The sequence below is a fragment of the Choloepus didactylus genome, chromosome 17 (genome assembly GCF_015220235.1).
Source record: "Choloepus didactylus isolate mChoDid1 chromosome 17, mChoDid1.pri, whole genome shotgun sequence".
NCBI classification, from domain to species: domain Eukaryota; kingdom Metazoa; phylum Chordata; class Mammalia; order Pilosa; family Megalonychidae; genus Choloepus; species Choloepus didactylus.
Genome location: NC_051323.1, coordinates 15,952,124 through 15,960,692, shown reverse-complemented (window position 1 = coordinate 15,960,692; position 8,569 = coordinate 15,952,124). Strand labels below are relative to the sequence as shown.

At 39.0% G+C, this 8,569-nt stretch overlaps 1 protein-coding gene across 1 annotated transcript in view; it reads right to left on the bottom strand.

Moving 5' to 3' along the window:
• The window catches only part of LOC119512632 (GC-rich sequence DNA-binding factor 2-like), a 935,299-nt gene that overhangs the window by 893,002 nt on the left and 33,728 nt on the right, over window positions 1-8,569 (bottom strand). The window lies entirely within an intron of this gene.

Here is an 8,569-nt window from a genome sequence, read left to right as displayed (position 1 = left end):
TTATTTCTTCATGTAAATTTTAGAATAAGTTTATCGACTCTGAGAAATCTATCTTAAATTTTGATTAGCAGTGCATTGATTTACCAATTTGGGGGATAGAATTGTCCTTTCATGTATTTACAAGAGCATAGAGTGCCTGTGTATTCCTATAATCTCATCTGACTTTTAAAGTTTCCTCTATAAAGGTTTTGTAAAATCTTTGAAAATTAATCCCCAGACAGGGATTATGTTTATTTGCTGGTTGGTTATTATGAATGTATAGCAGGGTTTCTCAGCCTTGGCAAAATTCACGTATGCATTGTAGGCTGTTTAGCAGCATCCTTGGCTTATACCATTAGATGCCAGTAGCACCCCTTCCTCAGTTGTACCAAACTGTTTTTAGACCTTGTCAAATGTCCTCTGTAAGTGGGATTGCCAGATAAAATACTGGACACCCAGTATTTTTTAAAATTCAGTTTTATTGAGATATATTCACATACCATACACTTACCCACGGTGTAAAATCAACTGTTCACAATACCATCATATAGTTATGCATTCATCACCCCAATCAATTTTTCAACATTTTCCTTACTCCAAAAAGAATAAAAATAAGAATAAAAGTAAAGTAAAAAAAGAATACCCAAAGCATTCCATCCTCCCCTCCATCCCACCTATTCTTCATTTAGTTTTTGTCCTCATTGTTCTACTCATCTGTCCATACACTGGATAAAGGGAGTGAGAGCCACTAGGTTTACACTATCACACAGTCACACCATGTAAACTTCATAGTTATGCAATTGTCTTCAAGAATCAAGGCTACTGGGACACCCAGTATTTTGTCTCAAATATTGCATGGGATATATTTATACTAAATAATTATTTGTTGTTTATATGAAATTCAAGTTTTAACCTGGTGTCCTGTATTTTTATTTGCTAAATTTTTCAACCCTACGTGGTTGAGAACCAGAGGTGTAGAGAAATGTTAGAGATTTTTCTAAGTTTATTTTGTTTCTGATAACCTGGCTGAATTTTATGATTAGTTGTAATAGGTTCTTTATTCTGGTGGTTTTTCTCTGTAGGTCTGATCATGTTGTCTACAAACAATGGCAGTTTTAGCTCTTTCTTTCCCTTCAAATAGCTAAATCTGTTTTTGTTTATTTTTTCATTTCTTACAAAACTTGTTAGGATCTCCAGTATTAAGTTACACAGTAGCAGTAAGAGCGCATTCTTGTCTTGTTCCCTATCTTAATGCCTAATTTTCTCCATTCAGAAAAATGTTTGCAGTAGGATTTTTGTACCAATTTAAGGAATTTCTTTTTCTATGCCTTATTTGCTAAGATTGCTAGTTATAAAATCTCCATAGATGTTGAACTGCGTTGAACGTTTTTTACTGCATCTACTGAAACAAATACATAGTTTTTCTCCTTTAATCTTTACTGTAATGAATAACGTTGATGCATTCTCTAATGTAGCTTCTTCATATTATGGGAGAAACCATATCTGATTTTTAGTGCATTGCTGGATTAATTCGTCTGATATTTTATTTGGTATTTTTTCAGCCTCATTCATAAGCGAAATGAGCCCATATGCTTTTTGCTTTGTATTGTCCCAATTCGGTTTTGAATAAAGATTAAATTAGTGTCACAAACACACTGAAAGGCTAGGAAGTTTTCCCTCTTTTAAAATTTCCAGAACAATTTGTGATGAGATGAAGATTATCTGTCTCTTGAAAGTTGGATGTAAAACCATCTCGGCCTGGGGCTTTTTGGAGGGGAGGTATGATGACCATATCAGTGTCTTTGGTGCTTATTGCTCTATTCCAATATTCCATAACTTAGCATTCATATTTCCTCAGAAATTTATCAATAAAGTCTAGATTTAAAATTTTTTGGTATGACATCCATAATACTTTTAAACTTTTATTTTAGAAAACTTCAAACATGTACAAAAGTAGCCAGATTAGATTAATGGAGCACCTTGCTTCAATAGTGATCAAACTGTGGGGCCATCTTCTTTCATCTAGACCCCCACCCACATCCAGAAGGGACAAAATGTAGGGGGAAAAAAATGGTTTTTTTGGAGTCTGGGAATGGGTGCCCACTTTTACGTGCCCCCACTTCTCGGAGCCCAGCCCTTCTTTAGCACCCCAGCTCCCAAAGTTAGTTAATTAATTTGTTAATTAATTCTGCAGTTGAGGCTGGGTTGAGCCTCCCTTCTTGCCCTCAGCAGATTGCTGTTTTTTGTTTTTTTTTTCCCCCCCTTTCAGGGAGCCGGCAGCAAGACAGTCTGTGAGGTCTGGGTGGGGAGGGGCGCCAGACCCCTGGTTTGGGGAACTTACAATGTTCGCTGCGATCTCAGCTTTTCCTCCAATTCCAAACTTGTATCCAATGTGTGACTGGTTACTGGAGACCCCCAAAAACACTGTTTCATATAGTTCTTGGGTAATTGCCAGCTGCTCTAGGGGAGAGACGAATTTCTGCTCCTCACCACTCTGCCATATTGCCCCGCCTCTCCTAGTGGGACTAATCACATTTAGAATGTTGTAATGCTATCACCTTCCCACCATCATTACTAGAAATTTCCCTTCACCCCAAACAGAAACCCTACACTCATTTCTTAACTCCCCATTGCCTCTTGTCCCACTTCTCCTAACCCATACTCTACTTTTCGTCTCTATGGTCATATTCTCTGACACTTTCTTTGTGTTTACCATGGGGCTTAAATTTAACCTCTTAAATCTATAACAATCTTGTTTTTCTTTGATACCAACTTAACTTCAATAGGACACGTCAACTATGTTCCTATACTTCTCCATTCCCCCACCTTTATGTAGTTCTTGTCAAAAATTACATATTTTGCATTAAGTCCAAAACCACTGATTTATCATTACAGATTATGTATTTTAGATCCTGTAGGAAGTAAATAGTGGAGTTACAAATCAAAAATACAGTAGTATTGGTATTTATATTTACCATGTGATCTTTACAGGAAATCTTTATTTCTTCATGTGGTTTCAGTCAATTGTTCAGTGTCCCTTCCTTTCAGCCTGCACAGTTCCCTTTAGCATTTCTTATAGGACTGATCTACTGGTGATGAAGTCCCTCAGCTTTTGATTATCTGGGAGTGTTTTCATCTCCCCCTCGTTTTTCTCCTCCAGTTGTTTGTGAATTTTCTAAGTCTCTGATGGTTGACTTCTATTTGTATTCCACTGTGGTCAGAGAATGTGCTTTGAATAAATTCAATTTTTTAAAAAATTTATTGAGGCTTGTTTTATGTCCCAGCATATGGTCTATTCTGGAGAAAGATCTGTGATCACTATAGAAGAACTTGTGTCCTGGTGATTTGGGATGTAATGTTCTATATATGTCTGTTAAGTTTCTCTATATCTCTCTCTCCTTTGTTTCTCTGTCAGTAGGGCTCCCTTTAGTATCCGAAATAGGGCAGGTCTTTTATTAGCAAAATTTCTCAGCATTTGTTTGTCTGTGAAAAATTTAAGCTCTCCCTCAAGTTTGAAGGAGAGTTTTGCTGGATAAAGTATTCTTGGTTGGAAATTGTTCTCTCTGAGAATTTTAAATATGTCATGCCACTGCCTTCTCACTGCCATGGTGGCCACTGAGTAGTCACTACTTAGTCTTACGTTGTTTCGTTTGTATGGGGTGAATTGCTTTTCTCTTGCTGCCTTCAGAACTTGCTCCTTCTGTTCAGTATTTGACAGTCTGATCAGAATGTGTCTTGGAGTGGGTTTATTTGGATTTCTTCTGTTTGGAGTTCACTGGGCATTCATGCTTTGTGTATTTATACTGTGTAGAAGGATTGGGAAGTTTTCCGCAACAATTTCTTTGAATACTCTTTCTAGACCTTTACCCTTCTCTTCCCCTTCTGGGACACCAATGATTCTTAAATTTGGACTTTTTATTTTATCTATCATATCTGTGAGATCCATTTTGATTTTTTCCCCCATTCTTTCTTCTGTTCTTTCATTTTCTGTTCTGTGGTACTCGAGGGGGCTGAGTCATTGTTCAATTTCCTCTAATCTTGTATTATGAGTATTCAGAGTCTTTTTCATTTGGCCAACAGTTTCTTGTATTTCCATAAGATCTTCTATTTTTTTATTTACTCTTGCAATTTCTTCTTTATGCTCTTCTAGGGTCTTCTTTATGTCCTTTAAATCCTGTGCCATGCTCTTCTTCATGTCCTTTATATCCTGTGCCATGCTGTCAATGTTTGTCCTTAGTTCTTTGATTAATTGCACCAAGTACTGTGTCTCTTCTGATCTTTTGATTTGGGTGTTTGGGTTTGGGTTCTCCATATCATCTGGTTTTATCATATGCTTTAAGATTTTCTGTTGTTTTTGGCCTCTTGGCATTTGCTTTACTTGATAGGATTCTTTCCAGGTGTAAAAAATACTGATCTCTAATTTGTCAGATCCACAGCTTGGTGGCATACGCTTTCTCTAAATAACCAGCAGATGGTGTCCGTCACCTATTCCCTTCAAGTCAGTTCTCCCCAACTTTGTCTTTGTGGTGTGTGGGGGTCTGATTCTTGTGGGGTTCAATTGGTGCACTAAGTTTGGGTGTGTTGTTGGGGCCATCCTCCCTGAATGTGGGGCATGTGTCTGGGTGGTTAGGGAGGTAGGGGAGCTTTAATAATCAAACCTCCCAGGTGTTCCAGGAGATTTAAGGCTGTTGCAAGAGTCTAAGCCTTCATTTCAGTCTTGCCACAGATTGTCTCTGCCACTGACCCACAAGTCCTTGGTATTGGTGTAGGTTCCCTGGGATTTCTGAGCGGGTCCCCCTTCTCAGCTGTGCTCTTTCAGGACCTCTGCTGAGGGAAGGTTGTGCCATGTCACAAGTGTGTGCCGGCCGTCCAGGGAAGACCTGGGCTGCCGGGCCATGCAGGAGCGTTCCCAGCCTGCTTTAAAGATGGTTGAATGGGGTATGTTAATTTCCCCCTTTTTGCACAGCTCCACCTTCCCAGTTCTGGGACAATTAGCTGGGGGTGCACTAAAGGCCACTGTTCATGGCTGATATTGTGGTGTGTGCACGGTGCTGCAGGAAACACTCCATCACACTGGGTTTCTTGGCACAGCTCTGGGCTGTGGGTTGGGCCCCGGGCAGGAGTGCGCCCCACTGACCGGGGAAATGGCTGCAAGGGGCATAGTTTCTTTCTCCTTTTGGCTCCCCTTTGCCCCCCCGACCCCGAGGCAATCAGCAGCGGGCTATCCTCCACGCCAGACACCGAGACATTGGCACAGTCTGCTCCTGACGTGCTTCACTGCACGGTTCTCAACTGTCGTAACCGCAGCCGCTCCTGGTTTTTTTTGGTTTTGTTTTGTTTTTTAAGAGGAACTAGTCAGTCTCCAAATGCCAACCCACAGTTTCCTCACACCGCAGCACAGCCACCGGACTTTCAGCCAGCTCACCTACTCGTTTCAGAATGCAGACTCCCGGTCTCACCAAATGTACGGTCCCTGTGGATTTAGCAGACCCTGTCCGGCTGGTGGATCACTGGAACTCGTGTCCTGGGTCACTTTCTGGCTTTTATCTAGTATTTTTCACAGAGGTGTTTTTTTGCCCTGTCTCACCTAGCCTCCATCTTAGGTTCTCCTCTGTAATAGCCTTTTATTATTTTAAAATCCTAGATGTGTTCACGAAAATTAGGGCACAACAGGGACGTGTTTCTCTATTTGTTCTTTTATGGTTTTAGCCTTAATAGGCCTGAATGGTTCTAGGAACATTCTGCTTTTTTCCATGTACAATCGATATCAGTGGTTCCAACTTAATCAGTTCACAGTTCCACAGTTCCCTAAGTTTTGCAGAAATTCTTTACGGGCACCCTCTAGGCCAAAAGAAATACCTAACAGGTTTTTTTTTTTTTTTTTTTTAATTAAGCATTGAGGTCCAAATAACTTAATAAACATTAAAAAACAATACATATAAATTGAAAAAACTGTTATTGCATCCTTAAATCACAATTACGAATGAGAATTATGTGCCTGTTGGCTATTATACAACTTCTAAGATCACAGAATCATTTCTTGTTCTACATGGAATTTCAAATGGTACTTGCTTTTTATCACAGCAACCTCTGAAAATCCAGCTTCACAAATACATCTTTTTGTAAGGAATGTAGCACTATCTAAAAGCGAACCACCTTAGGCTAGTTCACAGATGTCAACTATTGCTCTCTCCCTTGAAAATTAAAAATATCACACAGTGCCTCTTTGAGTTCGCTGTGGTGCTCCATGGCACCTTAGTTCACGGTTTGGGAACTGTGAGTCTATATGCATTTAATTCTATCATGCATTCATTTACATGAATATGTTCATATGAACAGCCAACCTGAAAGCTTTTTGGACATTTAATAAAAAGCCTGTAAATTCTGTATTAGCAAACATTAATTCACATTTTTCTGGGCTGACTCCATGAGACTTTCACTGAATGTTGAGAAAACTATTTCAATTGCTGGTATAAATGACTGTGGTATAATCGCATTACAGAATCTCCCTGGGAAATTTTTGGTTAGTGGGCCATGCTGAATTTGTAGCTTGAAATATCCAGGGCAGAGATTCTAAGCAATTGTTCCTTATGGGAGTTTGTTATATCCTTTAGGTGTGTTTGGACAGAAAACGGGTTAAGAATCACTAGTCTACTGGACTGTGTGTGTGTTAAAAAAAAAAACATCCCTGGGTATCCTAATCTTTATTTTCAGTTAATATCTACTGATGACCTTTGAAAACAGTATCACAGAGGGCAATTACTTTGGTCTTAAGTGGTGCTCAGCGCATTGGTGACACAATTGGAGATAGATCACTATTCCAGACATTTGTCTGACCTATATATATATTTAATTGAAGGATAATAAACAAACTAAAATGTGTAGATCTTAGGTGTTCTGTTCCACGAGTTTTTAACAACTGAATACACACATGGTACTCACAACCCACAAGAAATAGAGCAATTCTGTCACCCCAAAGCTACTTATGACCCTTTCCATTCCCCCATAACTTTAGATTATGTCTATTCTTATATTTAACATAAGTGGAATCATAGTATGTATTCTTTTGTCTAACTTCTTTTAAGAATGTCTTTGAGATTTATTCATGTTATTGTGCATATTAGTTCATTTTTAATGCCACATAGTTTTCCATTTTGTGAATACACAGTTTATTCATTTGTTTCCAGTTTGGGGCTACTATTGATAAGGCTGCTATCAAATACTCTTGTACAAGCTCTTTTGTGAACATATGTTTTTCTCTCAGGTAAATACCTAGGAGTAAAATTGTTGGGTGGTATTTTAAGTGGATGTTTAACTTTATAAGAAACTGACAGTTCTCCAAAGTGGTTGTTCCATTTTACACTTCTTTCAGCAGTGTGTAAGTGTGCAAGATGTTGAACACTTTTTCAAGTTTACTGGCTGTCTTAGTTTGCTAATGCTGCAGAATGCAAAACATCAGAGATGGATAGGCTTTTATAAAACGGGGGTTTATTTAGCTACACAATTACAGTCTTAAGGCCACAAAGCGTCCAGAAAACCTCTGTTAGCTGGGAAGGCAGCTGGCATCTGCTCCAAAGCTCCGGCCTCAAAACGGCTTTCTCCCAGGACGTTCCTTTCTAGCAAGCTTGCTTCTCTTCAAAACATCACTCCCAGCTGCACTCTCTTTCTTCCCCCCAAGTCAGCTCATTTATATAGCTCCACTGATCAAGGCCCACCCCGAATGGGCGGGGCCACGCCTCCATGGGAACATCTCATCAGAATTATCTCCCACAGCTGGGTGGGGCACACTCCAAGCAAATCTAACCAACACCAAAACTTCTGCCCCACACAAGACTATAAAGATAATGGCATTTGGGGGACACAATACACTCAAACTGGCACACTGGCCATTCATACTTGCCAATTTTAATGAGTTGTTAGTCTTTTTATTGTTGATTTGCAGTTCTTTATGTGTTCTTTATAAGGTATGTGTTGGTATATTTTCCCCCAAAGCTGTGGCTTGTCCATTCATTTTCTTAATTGTGAGCATAAATTTTTAATTTTGATAAAATCTAAATATATTAAAATTAACCTTCAGGGAGGTGACTGGACCCTCCAGTAGAAAATAGAAGTTGAATCCTCTCTTTGCACACAGCCGGGGGAAAAAAAAATCCAACATATCCTTTTCCTCTCCTCCCTTCCATAGTCCTTTCTGTGTCCTGCACAAGAAATCTTTCCTACCTCAAGGTCAAAGACAGTCTGTTTTCGTCTAGATTTTGTTGCCAAGTTTTGCACTTAGACCTGTGATTCATCTTTGTATTTGTGTGTGTGTGTGTGTGTGTGTGTGTGTGTAGAAAATGAGATAAGGATCAAGGGTTGTTGTATTTCACAGATATTCAGTTCCAAAATATTGTTATAAAGACTCTCTTTTCCCCATTGAGTTAACTTGGATGTTGGTTAGAAATCAATTGCTTGTGTAGGTAGGTATAAGTCTGTTTCTCGATTCTTCATGCTATTCTATTGGGATATTAATTTATTCTTGTCCTAATACACATTGTCTTGATTACTGTAGCTTTATATTAAGTCTTCAAATCAGATATTGCTGACCATA